We start from the raw sequence: 14,752 nt of genomic DNA, 5'->3' as shown, positions 1-14,752 counted from the left end.
CTGTCACATCTTCTCCCTTCCTCTTACCTGATGTTTAGAGGTGTTTGGGGACTCAGTTTACTAATCCCCAGCCTGACCTCCTCCTAAAGCATCAAATGTCACAACTCTCCTGTTTCTCCTGGGATGTCAGCTCGGAAATCAGAAAGTTACCCTAGGACATGTCTTTTTTCAGTGTTTTGATGAAGAACAAATGAGGTTACACTCTTGATACTTCACAGCCACAGTGAAATAGCAATAAATCCTAGTCTGCAACTGCTACTTCTTCCTTTCCAGGAAGTCATCGACTACTTTGGTTTAGCAGTTCCATCGGTACTTGTAATCTTGAATTTCCGCTGGCAAGAGTAGTAAACACTAGGTTACAATGGAAATAGGTATAGTCCAGATTTCAAATAGCCCTTGGAGGGTAATCAGCAAGCATCAGCAAGGTTGCTATATAAAGAAATTTGACTCGCTGCCCACCTCCCTCACTCCAGATTTTCTGAATTTTCTCACATCACCCCCCCCATTCTTAGTCAATTGTTTTGCTGCCTGAGACATGCTCAGAAGATCTGATGTCTTTTTTCATCCAACCAGTGTATTTGAGAATGCAGAATACTCAGAGAGTACAAGAGAGTGTTCTGCATCACATTGATCAGGTAAGTATACCTTCTGTGACTTCTCATCACCAGATTCCTGACCTGTTTTCAATCTCAGGTACTCATCTTGAATAATTTGTTCTAGTTAGTGGTGGAAAGTTGAAACTTACAATTAACTCTGGGCAGGCCTTACATGTTCATCTGCGTATGTGCATCTTGAAGAGTGAGCTTAAAAGATTCTTCAGTGATGAGTGATATTTTTTAAATTAGTGATCTCTCACAACATTATTTTTCTCCTCTCAATTTCTGAAAGAACATAAATTAAATCCACTGTGTCAACAGCAATTTCTGGATATTAAAGAAGACCTGGCTACTTTGTTATATCAGTTTCTGCTCAGAAATCAATTTTAGAAGATAAAGTACCAAATTCTCAGTTTTGCATTTAAAGCCTTCCACAGAAGGCTCCAATTCTGGTATAGCAACCCCTTTGCCCCCCAAACTATACATGCAAGTTTACGATTCCACTCAGATGGATGGGCTCTTTCAGGGTTTGCTGACCATAGCATGGAACTTGCCCAACTTGCAGTTCTGCTTATGCTGTAACTTCTACTTAGCAGACTTCTTCAGCCTCTCTCCAATCTTCAAAAGAAGCTCAAGTTCGACCTGTTCTCTCAGATCAGATCTGCAACACTGCTGTCCTCTGAATTTACATTCCTTCGTGTTAGTCACATTCACTGGACATTTACTAATATGTCCCCTCACATATTTTCTTCCACCATTTTATTGCATTTTAGTTCTAGTAATGTTTACTGACTTTAAACTTTTTTAAAGGTTGCTAGATGTTAAACTCATTGAGGTCAAAGGCCATATAACTATGAGGCCTGATATCCCCTCCATGGGAGTTCATTTATGTATCTGGTGTTGACTGATTGATTGGTATCTTCTTATCAGGTTAGTCGCTGCCGACAAGGGATGACATTGCAGAAACAAATCCAGCGCTGAAGCTGAAAACATGGATTTTCCTAGCTTGGTAGAATTGCAAAACAGTTCCATAACACAAGAAACATTGTTTATTCAGAGTGCATCATCTAAAAATCAGTTTCATTTATTTTTCTTCTTTCTAGTCTCCTCTCTCAATATCTTTCTTGAATTATTTCTCCCATTTAATGCTCAAGACCTACAGGTTCTGCTGAAGGCCTGCTGTTACGCAGCTTCCAGGTGGGACTGGAACAAACATCAATCTTCCAGTTGATAACCCTGACACTGAGGGCTATCATTTAGAGCTCAGGAATATCTTTAGACAAGCTAACTAAGGGACAGTTTATGTTGTGTTTGCATATGTGTGATTGTGCATGTCTAACAGAGTGAAAATAAAAGGTTTCATTTTTCAGAGATTTTACCATAGAACAGCTCAGAAGACTGTAAGTTGTTTTGTTATCTGAATGCCAAAATAGTAACAGAAAATTCCAGGTACCATCAGAGGGGCTGCATGAATGATACCTGGTTCATCCTTTTGTCTATCTGCTCATACCTCTTCTCACTGCACTGCCCTGGATTTTTAAAATTCTTAAAATAACACATCTTAGATTCCTTTTTATGAAGTGTGTCAACAATGTACATGTTAAATTCATGAATCAGTGATGTTTTTCTTTAATTTGTCAGTAAGCTCGTTCAGAATTAGCCCTATCATCCCGCATTTTGCTTCTCCCTCCCAGTCCTGTGCCCTTCGCAGCTTCACTGCAGTCCTCTACCTCTTCCTCCTATCCCCAGTCTTCCACTAGCAAACAAACTCAGCAGTAATTACCAATGTCCAAGCACGTAATTCCAGCTGCATTAGGCTTTTCTTTTGACGCAACTACGCAGAGAGCTGTCTGGATATGCAGCATGAAGATAAAAACATTTTTAATGATTCCTGTCCATAACTCCCTTCCTCCCATAACTGAAACAAGTTGTTTATTTTGCCTGAAGATTTTAGAGTTATAAACTTCTTTCATGCAGGTATAGACTGATGAATAAATGTCCACCCAAATAATTTTTACATCCATACAGAACAAATATATATATATTATATACAATACACACACACACATATATATAAATGCATGGTTAACCATAAAAAGGAAAAACACTATGTAATAAATAGATAGCTTGAGATGGAAAAACCTTCTGTATGTGAACAAGATGTTTTAGAATCTTTAGTATACAGATGATTGGAGTTATGCCTAATTAAACACAATCCAAGATCTTATTTTGAGTCTTTTAAAGGGATCATGGTAGCATTTTTTAATATGCTGTACATATTCTTACATATGACAGTTATTCTTTTTGCCAGCTACTTAAATAGTACAGTTTTGATCCCAGCCATTTCATGACAATTTGATCTGTCTAAATCAAAGAGAAATATTGCTGTGATGATTTTTGCTCACTCAGAGGCTCCAAACCTCAGAGTAGAAAATGGCCAAAGTATTTATCATCACCTCAGCAAAATCCTGCAGTGCTATAATAGAAATTGCAGTAGATCTTTAGGTTGGAACCCGGTTTCATTCTAACACCCTGGATCTCTCATCTGCCGTGTCCTGAAGGACACAGTTGGATTGTCCTGTGGTAGACCAGTCTTAATGTTATCAAAACAAAAAAGAAACTACTGACCATTAATAACCAACAACTACAGGAAATACTTCTACTAACTCTGAATTCACAGCAAGAGATGTTAAATAATACACACTATAGGACTGTAATAGTCCTCGAAGATGTATTTTTGTGAATGTGTGCTCGTGGTAATGTTGATTCTTATTAATTCAGTTAATCCTAAATGTTCATAAAATATAAATATTTAGAAAGATATCACTTCTATAAACAGTTTTGCCATCTTCATATATACCCCACTCATGCCCACCCAAGATCTGTAGATTGATTTACTCTGTTAAAAACAAAAACAAACAAAAATGTATATATCTTGCTAGAGACTTAACACATATTATTTTTAAAAGTGTTTATTTCCTACCGAAGAGGGGCAGAGGGCAACACAGAGGGTTTCCACCAGCAGACTTTTTTTTTTTTTTTTGATGGTATGCAGGAGGTGAACAGGAGAGCAGGCAATTGTCTTAAGTCTTTGTGGACAGGATTTATTTTTTCTTCCCTTTTCTCTTTGAACCTACTATGCCTGCTCTATTAATGGTCCCTGTAAGATCAGGGTCTCAGAGAGACGATTTGACCTCCAACCCTGGCACATCCAGTCCCCGCCAGGCGTCTGCCGCAGGTAGATGCCGCTCTGCGGCCGGACTGCTGTCTGTGGTGCTGAAAGGTCGCCGGCGCCAGCACGGGCCCCCGGTACTGCTCTCCAGGGTGCTGAGCACCGGCCGCCGCAGTCCCCGGGGCGAGCCCACCGCGCCAGCCCTCCGCAGAGCCCTCCCACTCGGCACGACCCGCCCGCCTCCCGCCAGCCTGCAGTTGACGTGGAGCAGGCGGCATAAATCAAGTCCGCGGGGCATGGAGGCTGCTGCCGCTGCCACAGCTCCGCTTGCCCGGGGCGAGAACTCGTTCTTTCTCCTTTGGCCTCCCCAGCGCCCCACACCTTGCCTCCTCCTTAATTCTTCCCAAGAGAATTAGAACAACATGATGGCTTTTTGTTTTGATTCGTTTTTTTTTTTTTTTTTTTTTTTTGGTCCACAGAAAGAAAAACAAACCCCTACTCCCTACCCCCTAGCCTGCTAAACATCTCCGAAAACTGCATCGCAAAATGGAAGAGACAGAGTCCCACGACTGTTGCAGAGGAGTAACTTATTCGGTATGTATCCTTGTTCTTCCTCCTCATCGCTCCACCTGCACTATCTCCATTCATCCCTTCCCCAAGCAGCTCACCTCGAAAATACTTTATAAAGCCCCAGAAGGGAGTCTAGCCAGACGTGCATACCCGGAATACCGCACCCTAAGTGTACAAACACTTGCATTTGCCCAAGCTCACTTGCTCTGCCCAGCTGTGGGGTCCCTTTGGGGTACACAGACATCTAGAGCCAGAACCTCGAGCTGGGGAGGGTCCCCTTACCTTGGCTTCTCCAGAGGGTGGTGTTCGCCGGGGCCCCTGCAGGTTGCAAGCGTGGAGGAGCCGCCAAGCAGGGAGGGAAGGAAAGACAGCGCCTGACCTCGGCGAGGTTTCGTCTTCAATGCAACGTGAGCTCTGCCCTCATCAAAGATGGCCGTCCCTTTGACGTCAGCAGCTTTTAATAGCCGGCTCGGGAGGGGCGGGGAGGAAGTATTCTGGCGAGGGGCGGGGTGAGTGGGGGGAATGGAGAGCAGGGAGGGTCGAATGAGGGAGGGGGCGCGTGGTGGCCGGGGAGGAGCGAGGGGGGCGGAGGCGCGTGAAGGGAGGGGACGAGTCTCGAGGTGCCCAGAGCTTGACTCAGCTCCGTGTGCGCTTCACTACAAATCTTTGCATTTTAGCGTTCTATAAACACCCGAACAGAGAGGTTTTAGGACTCCATTTTAACACCCGGTCTTGGGCAAACACATTTACCTTGCCACTGGCTCCCTGATGTCCTTTGTTGTGTGTGCCTATGAATGTTAATATACGTACATCTATAGATCACATATACATAATTTACTCCAGCTGAATTGAGTCACACGCGAAGAGAGGAAGGCAGAGGCGGTGGTGGGAACGGTGAGGGAGGGGGAAATTTCAGCTACGGTTTGTGCCCCTAACCACCAGAAAAGGGTCCGAAGGGACATCCCTGTCAACCCTCCCCAGCTCCATATATGGCTAGGCTACGTGGGTTGCTATTTTTTATGAGTGATTTCTTCATTTTATCCGAGCTGCAACGAGGGCTAGGAGTTTGCATTCATGTGGTCAGTTGGGAAGAGAGACTCACACACTTTATTTTAAAGTACGTCAGAGCTATTACCACGGAGAGTATCCGCTGAGTCCGGAAGGGTCGTTAACCAAACCAGCAGGGGGTTGCTAGGACTCCAGGCTAGGAGTTGAGAGCTGTTGGCCAGGGTAACATTGATGACGCTGTTTTCAGCGGAATTTGCAGTCTGAGCCTGGGGTTTTGCGTTGGGTATTTTAGGAAAAGTCCGCACAGGCACGTAGGCGCCTCCTAGATCGGTCCAGACATCCAGGGAGAAGGTGGCGGGTTTGCGTTCAAGCATGGTTAGGACGCGATAAAACGCTGGTGCTTCGCTCAGTGAGCAAAGCCTGGGCACCACGACAGGCTGGCTCGGGGCTCTCTGATGTTCAAATCAGGGCAAGAGTGAGGAAGGTGTCTTGTGCAAGTCATATGAGAAATTAGAAATAATAATAAAAAAGCAATAATCCTAGCTACCCCCACCCCACCCTGTTGTCGTGCAGGAGGCGCCCAGGGAGGCAGTGGTGGCGGTGATGGGGGTGGCGTGCAAATAGCTCTGCCTTGGAGCCTCTCGGATGATTCACAGGTGTTGGGGAGGCTGTCGCGGGGCTCTCTGCGGGGAGGGCAGGCTGCTGGGCGCGTAGGAGGTGGGGGACCTCGTCTGAGGAACTGTTTGTACTTTTCTGGGGAGGATGCAATTAGAAGTCGTGCCTCGCAGTGTTAAAACTTGATGGCCTCTTTTGGGCTATGGAAGATCCTTGTCTCCTTCAGACGTAGAGAAAACCATTTAGAACTGGCTCCGGAAAAACAATATACAGACAAGTACGGACACACACACACGCACCCACACACGCACCTTGCTGGCTGAGGGCCAAGCTTCAGCAATAATAAGCCTTTTAATTGCATGTGATTGCGGGAAGTGGTGATGGGGGAGGAAAGACCCATTGTAAAGGGACTGTGCTCAGGAGGGAAGGAGCTGCTAGAGTTTAATGCAGGTTGCCTTTAATTGAAATCAGTGGAAGTCATTGTTTCTAAAAGACTCCCTGATCCAGAGTATTTTGAAATATTAATGTTTGCAATAATAATAGCGTCTGGATTTTTATTAAAGCTGGATTCCTAAAATAATAGTGCTTGGATTTTTATTAAAGCTGGATTCCTAAAATAAAGCATGTGGCTGAAATTTGTTTACTTAAATATTTATTAAACATTCAAGGTTCCTGTAAAGAAAAAAAGCTGCGTGGTCCTCAGATACTTACTTGCCAATAAATCTCTCCCAATTATGGTTCATATTTTCATTATAAAAAGCAAGTTGGAATAGAGTGGGGAAAGCAGTGAGAATGTAGTGGTCTTGAAAAATCCTTCAGAGTCAAAATTTTTTCCAAAATGTGACGTTTTGGAAAAAAAAAAGGGCAGCATGCAGAAGTTTGTAGAAAAATAAACAAGAAGGCCCGCAGTGGGGAGAAACAAAATGTATGTAGGGCTCTCTGATGAGAAATCATTCAGGCAGAAAGTTTGTGAAAGAATGGAGGAGGCGGGGGATTTTCCAGATTAAAAAAAAAAAAAAAAGTAAGTACGTCAGTGAGGAAGCTCATCCTGCAGGCAAAAGCTGTGTGGCAGCCACAGGGGAGGACTGGCTTTGTAGCCGGGGTTTTCAGCTGCTGATGCCTCACACCAACATCTCTAAAAACTGCAGATGAGAGGAGAGAGTCAAACTGATTCACTGGGCTTACAAGGTTAGCTGACAGCATTTCCATTGCCATGTGCTTGCTTTGAAGACAGTGCTGCTTAAAAGGTTCTTCATTTTGCTTTGGGGGAAAAAAGGTTAACAGTCTAATCTGACAGATAGAAGTCTAGTCAGGTTGACCAGATGGCCCTAATGTATTTTGAATATGATAATGAGATGTTTCCTCTAGTGTTTTCTCATTCTTTGATTAAAACAAAAGAAAAACAAATAAACAGATGAATAAAAAATAAAATCCATAGTCATCCTTGCCAGTAGGGAACCAGATTTATGTCAGTCAGGGTTCACGAAGGGAAGGCTTGAACCCTACACTAAGGAAGATAAAGGAAACTTTGTTCCCAAATGAATCAGCTGTTTGTGGGTTATTTCTACAAGAACCAGCATATTGGGTAACTAACGCTTAGGAATTCATTTGATGAGCAATGAGAAAATTACCTGCTCTGTTGGATAGATATTTACACTGTGCTAATTCAATCTCTGAAAGCTTATTTTCTGGTACACCATGCCCTAAAGTATTCTGGTTTGTAATAGCTCCAGGTTCAAGATATTTAGCTTATATTTCTGACGGAAGGCACAACACTCATGGTTGACTCAATAATTATAATTTAATAATGAATAATAAGAGTTTTTATAAAGTACCATATGACTTTTATAAAGTCAACTTGGAAGTTGTTTAGAACTAGCCTCACTCAGAAGCCTGCAGGGACAGGCCTAGAATCTTGTGACAATGTTTGAAAACTTTGTGAGGGCACGAGGCTTGGGCACAGGAATATATCATTAGACACATCAACTGTCTGCCTTCCTTGGTCTGTTTTCCAAATTGTTTATTTGCTTCTTTCTCTTGATATATTCTTCCACCCTTACCCCAGACCCACCCCATTTACCCCATGGTGAATTAGTAGAACTTATTAAGCTCTAGGTCTAAACTCCCCAGGCTGTAGGGAGTTTAGATGTGGCCTCTGAGGTAGGAACATAGCTTCCAAGATATAGAAAGAGAATCAGGAATATTAACTGTTTCTGGGTTGCCATGTTGAAAAAATGAGGCTGCACACTCAGAATCTTAAAAACACTTTTTCCCCCGCTAAGAACAGCATTGTGGGAAGGAAGGAGAAGAGGGTTTAGCTGCCAGATGCTGTTCCTTTATACATCATAATTGGACTTTTGTCTTAGAAGACTGCATCCTGGGACACTCTCAATATTGATACCTGCCAGTGGTCAGGTAGGAAAGAAGAGTTTTGTGACCACAGGGATAGAGGGAAGGAGAAAATGATAGTGAAATTTAAAAAGGCTATTTGAAAGAGACCATGGTATTTCTTTAGTTAACCTTTAAGGAATTCCATTCAGTTTGTAACCCGTCTGTACCTTCGTCATCTCATAGGTAAAACACAGCAGTAATTATATCCTACTCACAATAATATTCTGAAACACTTAGAATCACATCTAGCACCATGATTATTGGTTAAATATAATACATCATCATTTGAGGTAATTTTATTTCTGTAAGAATGTGTAACTCTTATACTATAGAAGCTTGATTTCTTCATTGACCCCTAGCTTGCTATGCATCACTTAATTGTTCTGGGCCTTTATTTCTTTGTAGTAACTAATTAATTTATTCAATATCTTATACCTGCCATTGCTTGGCACTGGGATATATTGAGATCTAAGTAAAAGGAGAGGGAATTATAGATGAGACATTAAATAACCTGATCAAGGACACAGCTAATAAATGAAAGAGCTAGGATTTGAACTACAGGGCCTAAGCTCATAATCACTGTGTTTTGGCATAGGATTCTCCAATTCCATCAGACTCACTTCCTCCCTCTGCAGCAAGGGTTTTTGTCTCAACATATTGAGGTTTGTGTATGATTTTTCTCATCAGTGGTTTCAGGGTTACATTTACTAGAGAGATAAGTCTATGAATCACTGGTTTGGTTGAGTGAGTCGCAAGGTTGGTTGGGGTGAATTACAAGGGAAGGAGCTAGGCTGTTCATCTGGTGTAAACAGAAGCAACATGGTTGAAGGAAGAGAGTGTAATACAATCAAGGAAAATATTCAGAGATCGATGCCTAATAAGTGTCTTCAGTAAGACTCAGGGTACAACATGTGCTCAAAATATAGCTGAGAGGGTCAACCAGAGGTTATAGCATAACAATGGGGGCCGATGGTTTTGAGTGGGATGATATGAGGTCTTAAACAAGGGCTAGGAACTCTGGGGAGGAGCATCAAGTTAAGATGGGTTGACATGAATCATTCAGGATATGCCTAAAAATGAACAAGGATATCTGGTGCCATAGTGTTGATACTGGAGGGAACACCTGCAGTTCAGCCAGCTCACAATATCTCTACAAATTTTATCAATGATACCTTGGTCCATGTCCAATGGACTTTTCATCTTTGACTTCTGGAATCACGTGACTCTCTGAACCCACTCTTTCCTTTTCTTAAAGCTTGTTATTTTTTTAACCCCAAGATTTTATTTATTTGAAAGTCAGAGTTACACACAGAGAGAAGGAGGGAGAGAGAGAGAGAGAGAGAGAGAGAGAGAGAGGTCCTCCATCTGCTGGTTCATTCCTCAATTGGCTATAATGGCTGGAACTGTGCCAATCCAAAGCCAGGAGCTTGGAGCTTCTTCTAGGTGTCGCACATGGGTGTAGGGGCCCAAGGACTTGGGCCATCTTCTATTGCTTTCCCAGGCCATAGTAGAGAGCTGGATTGGAAGTGGAGCAGCCGGGTCTAAAACCGGCACCCATATGGGGTGCCGGTACTGCAGGCGGAGGCTTTACCTGCTACACCACAGAGCCGGCTCCTCTTAAAGCTCTTTTTATCAGATGCCTTCACCTCTGTCTCGCTCCTCTTTGTTGGCTTCACTTTTTCTACAGCAGATGGGTTAAAGCAGAAACATTGTGGTGCTCAGCAGGTTAAGTTAGACATTTCCCTGAGTCTCTCACAAGCCCCCCTGAGAGCTCCGTATGTCCATGGAACCTGTCCTGACTCTCCATCATGAAAGCTCTGGACTCTAGGCCAAACAGAAGAAAAATAATGAACAGTTCACATTTGAATAGCTTTGTATATGTTGCAAAGCACTGTCATACATATGACCACATTTTATTCTTTTTTTTCTTAAAGATTTTTTATTTATTTATTTGAGAGGTAGAGTTACAGACAATGAGAGGAGAGACAGAGAGAGAAGTCTTCCTTCCGCTGGTTCACTCCCCAAATGGCCGCAACTGCCAGAGCTATGCTGATCCGAAGCCAGGAGCCAGGCTCTTCTTCCTGGTCTCCCATGTGGGTGCAGGGGCCCAAGCACTTGGGCCATCTTCTCCTGCTTTCCCAGGTCATAGCAGAGAGCTGGATTGGAAGAGGAGCAGCTGGGACTCAAATCGGCACCCATATGGGATGCCAGCGCCACAGGCAGAGGATTAACCTACTGCGCCACAGCACCAGCCCCTACATTTTATTCTTGCAACAATTTTCTGGAATGTATATGATACTAACATTATTTTCATTCCCAATTGATAGATGAAGATTTTGTACCATGAAACTAGTTAGTAGTGGAGTTGAAAAAGGCACTGAAAACTTAATATTCCAAATTCTTTATTAGGTCTTCCAAAATTTTGATTGGTCTTCCAGACTTATGTACTGACTTTGGTACATCATTAACACTCAATATCCCACTCCTTCCTTCATATACTGTCTTCAAAGTATCTGATTCTTGAAGTGGGTATGTGGTCTAGCTGTTAAGATGCTTGCATTCCGTATTGAAGTGCCTGGGTTTGATCCTTGCCTCAGGCTTCTGACTCAACTTCCTGCTAATGCATATCCTGGTAGGCATAGATGATAGTTCAAGTAATTGGGTTTGTGCCACTCTTGTGGAAGACCTGGATTGGATTCCCAGTTCTACACTTCAGTCACCTTAGTCCTGGCTGTTGGCATTCGAGTAGTGAACCAGAGTACAGGAGCTTTCTCTGTCGATATCTCTCCCTCCCTCTCTCTCTCTAATAAATAAATGAATACATTTAATAAATTTAATTATTTTATATTTATCACTGCTAATTTCATACTATTTCTAACTCATGAACTCCTTTTTTAACTTTTTACTGGACATTTTGATTTGGATGTTCAAAGCCACCTTAAATTGAAAATATTAGGATATGTCAAAAGTTTAATGTAAAACAGAATCAAAAGATAGTTTTATTTTGGTGCAAAGTGTTTTTAAATTCATGCACAGTTACTTTTTTCATATTTCATTTCCCACAAATGTTTTGAAGTCCTCTCATATATAAGTTGATTCTTTCCTTTCTATAAGAATCAACTTCTCTTAGGTTCCTAATTAACAATCTCCACAGGTGTCCCATTTCCCAAACTAACACTCAGCAGTGTCTGTTGTTGGCTATGCTTCATCTTCCTAACTTTGAGGGCTCAAGTGAGTGCTTTTCTCCTCACTCTATACCCATTTTTAAGTAATTATATCCAATTCCAAGACCTTGAGTGGTATCTATGTGGGGAAAATGTGTTGATATACTCACAACAACATATTTAGTCCTTACTGCACTCCTGAAGTCTGGTTCATATATACAAATGCTCTGCTCAACACCTGCACTTAAATACAAAGCAAATGTGGACTTCTAATGCATATACAAAGTATAATGAATATTTTTAACTCCAAGAGGCTCCTTTCACCCTCTTCCCCATATTTGAAAATGGGAAATACATTCCCCCAATTCCTGATAAAAATCTTATTTAATTGATCTCTTTCATATGCACTTCTAATCCATAAAATACTTTCAGAGTATTTTTCAAATCTAACTATTTGTCACCATTTCCACAGATAACACCTTGGTTTAAGTCACTGTCATTTCTTACTTGGGCTATTATAGTAGCCTCCTATTTTTTCTCCTTGCCTCTCTTTTTCAACATAGTGGCCATGAGGATACTTTTAAAAGACCAATCTGATCATATCATCCTTTCTTAAAAACTTTCAGTGGCTTCTATCACATCTGAAGTTCTTCACTTATCACACAAGATCTTGTTCCTGGTTACCTCTCCAAACTTGTTTCACATCTCTCTCCCTCCCTTCCCCCTCTTTTCATTCCAGTTACATTGGCCTTTTTCCTTTTTTCCTTTTCATTGACCAACCAAGCACATCTTCAACTCAGGACCACTACACTTGCTTTTACTGGAAATACTGTTTCCAAAATTTTCTTACGTCTCAGTTTCGTGAGACTTTTTAAATGCCACTTTTTAAAAGAAGCTTTCTCTAACAACCCAAATCAGCTAAAATTACTAACCTCCAACTCACTATCATTCTTTATTTTTTTTACCCCACACTCTTTTTCTTCATAGTACACTTCTCCTACTTATATCTGCATCTATATCCTATTTCCAAGAAGCAATCATTTTCAATGATATTTGCTTTTCTGTCAGGTATATCCTTTGTTTCTAAATAATGTGCAGACATTGCTCATTCCAGAATTGGAAAATACACTATCAGTTGACTTCCTGTTAGGGCAGATGGTAGTCAAACTCTGTTGTATCACCTCCCTTTCTTTCCCTTATCCTGTCAATAGTACAACTTTTTGTTAAGCAGTCAGTCACTAATATGACTAGGTAAATATTGTTCACTGATAAATTAATATCACACAATGATTATGCTTTTCTCTGTACAATTTCCTGCTTTACCTGGAGAAAATCTTACAAGCTCCCATAGCGAAGAAAGAGATGGCAGCATGCAAAAGAATAAGGGTAATATCAACATTAAATGAATCAGCATCAGCAAATCCAGATGTTAGAGGTCAAAGAAAAAAGTATTGCAATACTGGAAGAAAACAAACATTAGCCTGTAAGTCTCTATGAAACCAAAATACTAATAAAGATTGAAGGACAAAATAAGGACATTTCTAGATGTGCATGGACTCAGGAAGCTTACCTCTCATGCATTTTTTTTGCAAATAAAAATACTTTCTGAATATTGTACTCTAATAATACAACAACTCACAAAGGAATCCACAAAAGCAGGAAGCATAGAGATTTGGGAAATATCACAGCCAATGTAAAATTTCTTTACTGAAGTCAGAGCTAGAAAGCAGGTTCAGAAATAAATCCATGTTAATTAGATAATAGTATAATTTAAAAGGTGGCTAATTGAAGGCTGATGAAGGCAGAGATATTATCTATGAGCAATCAAAATAAAATACTTCTATACACAATAGGAAACACAAAATATATATAAATGTTTTCCTTCTAATATGAAGTCAACCATGTTATAACACAGTTTTAAGCAATTTTTAAATGAAATTTAGGGAAAGATCTCCCATTTGTATTTTTCTTCTTTGTTTATTTTCGTTGTGAGAAGATTCGGCGCCAAAGTGATATTTCTTCTTTAAACAGTCTCCATTCTGCCTGGTTCTGCAGTAAATAATATTTACATAATCATAATAAAATACTATTTATTGATATTCAACATTTAAAATCCAAGTTGCAGGCCAACAATGAAAGACTTAATTATGTTTACCAAACAGGACCTAATGTTATGAGGCCTAACAGACAAGAGTGGTGATAGGATTGGCAGAATACGGGAGGTAAAGAAAGATGGCTCAGAGGATAAGGTTGAGAAGTTTTACCTAACATAGAAGCACTCATTTCATATGGTAAATGGTTAAGGTAATTGGTGTAAAGTTGATAAAACTAAAAATAAATTTTAGTCATCCTGTATTTTTATTTATCAGTATATACATAAAGTTAGCCAACAGAAAACAAAAAGTAGCATCCAATAATAATAGAAGTAGCAAAGTTTGGTAATTGTAATAAAGGAGAAAGAGGGGCCAGTATTGTGATACAGTAAGCTAAGCTGCTGCCTGACCTGCTGCCATCATCCCATATAAGCTCAGGCTGCTCTGATTCATACCCAGCTCCCTGCCATTGCACCTGGGAAGGCAGTAGAAAATAGCCCAAGTACTTGGGACCCCACTAATGTTGGAGACCAGGATGGTATTCCTGGCTCCTGGCTTGGGTCTGGACCAGCTTCTGCCTTTGCAGCCACTTGGGGAGCAAACTAGCAGAAGGAAGATCTTTCTCTCTCTCCTCTCTCTCTCTCTTTCTGCCTTTCACATAAATAAATAAATAAATATTTTAAAAAGGAGAAAGAGCCATTAGATAACACTTTCATCTCTCACAAAGATCAGTTAACATATATTATTTAAAGCTGATACATCAAGAAATATAAGTATATTGCTTAAAATTAAGGTTGTAGACCACCAAGAAGAATTTACAATTGAAATATTTAAAGATGGTTGCTTATGTGAATCATAAAGACTAAGGTGCAAGATTTTATTTTTAAAATTTTATTACTGTTTTTATGTAAACGTGTTACTCTTGTTTAAAAGAATGGACATAAGAACATTGATTCAAGATGCTCTTACACAGGTCCTCACAATCTGGGTGGGCTACAATGTCCTGCTTCATTGTGCTATTCCATAAAGCCTTGGCAGTTCTGAAAACTTTCTTATTCAATTTATCAAAATGACATAAGCTTTTATGGTAGGAAACATCTTGGATTCCTTGAAGTGTACTTTGAACCCCTTAGTTTTTCTGGA

The 14,752-nt window shown here is 40.8% G+C and overlaps 1 protein-coding gene and 1 long non-coding RNA gene across 4 annotated transcripts in view; one reads left to right on the top strand and one right to left on the bottom strand.

Moving 5' to 3' along the window:
- The window catches only part of SNAP25 (synaptosome associated protein 25), a 94,739-nt gene extending 89,961 nt beyond the window's left edge, over positions 1 to 4,778 (bottom strand). For both annotated transcript variants that reach the window (XM_002710974.4, XM_002710973.5), the window contains exon 1: positions 4,621 to 4,778. The gene's annotated coding sequence lies outside the window, so the exon portion shown is untranslated. The remainder of the gene's footprint in view (positions 1 to 4,620) is intronic.
- The window catches only part of LOC103348253 (uncharacterized), a 204,097-nt gene continuing 193,384 nt past the window's right edge, over positions 4,040 to 14,752 (top strand). For both annotated transcript variants that reach the window (XR_011379992.1, XR_011379991.1), the window contains exon 1: positions 4,040 to 4,362. This is a non-coding gene — a long non-coding RNA (uncharacterized lncRNA). The remainder of the gene's footprint in view (positions 4,363 to 14,752) is intronic.

This window comes from Oryctolagus cuniculus, chromosome 11, assembly GCF_964237555.1.
Source record: "Oryctolagus cuniculus chromosome 11, mOryCun1.1, whole genome shotgun sequence".
In the NCBI taxonomy this organism is placed as follows: Eukaryota; Metazoa; Chordata; class Mammalia; order Lagomorpha; family Leporidae; genus Oryctolagus; species Oryctolagus cuniculus.
The sequence above is the reverse complement of the archived record's forward strand: the minus strand, read 5'-3'. Positions and strand labels throughout refer to the sequence as shown.